The sequence below is a fragment of the Otolemur garnettii genome, unplaced genomic scaffold (genome assembly GCF_000181295.1).
Source record: "Otolemur garnettii isolate 467f Iridium unplaced genomic scaffold, OtoGar3 scaffold00022, whole genome shotgun sequence".
In the NCBI taxonomy this organism is placed as follows: domain Eukaryota; kingdom Metazoa; phylum Chordata; class Mammalia; order Primates; family Galagidae; genus Otolemur; species Otolemur garnettii.
In genome coordinates, this window is record NW_003852417.1 from 14,078,837 (window position 1) to 14,079,577 (window position 741).

Below are 741 nucleotides of genomic sequence, written 5' to 3' on the forward strand. Positions count from 1 at the left end.
AGAGAAACACTGATCCCCATCACAGGCTTCCCGTACCCACAGGACTGAGTCTAAACTCCTGCCCATGGCATACAAGGCCTTCCATGGGGCCCTCCCTTCCTTATCAGATACAGCTCCCGTGCAAGACAAAATATGGGTTGAGTGTTTATGTCCCTCAAAATTCATATGTTAAAATGCTAACTCTCAACATTATGGTATCAGGAGGTAGGAAATTTGGGAGGTAATTAATTCATGAGGGTGGGACTTGCATAGATGGGGTAGTGCCCTTACAGAGGAGACCCCAGGGCTCTCTAGCCCTCTTTTGCCATGTGAGGACACAATGCAGAGACAACACCCTGCAGACCAGAATAGGGCCTCACCAGACGCCAACCACACTGGTGCCCCAAGCTCAGTCTGGCAGCCCCCAGAACTGTGAGAAATAAACTTCTGTTGAATAAGCCACTCTGTCCATGGCACTTTGTTATGGTGTCCTAAACTGATGAAGATGACACAGGACAGTTAAGGATATAAGATCCTTCAGCCTATTATAATAGGAAGAGCAGTCACTAGTGAGGGGCCTTGAGGTTCACAGAAGCAGGTCACAGGGAGTTGCCCACAATTTTCCAAAGTCATGAGGAGTAAGGGAGATGGGTCTGTTGAGAAGCATGCCCACGCAGTGGGCTGAGCCTGTGGTTAGCTTTTCTTGGGACACAGAAAAGTGGAATACTTCTTAACAGCCACTGTTTCCAGAAGCACGGGGCT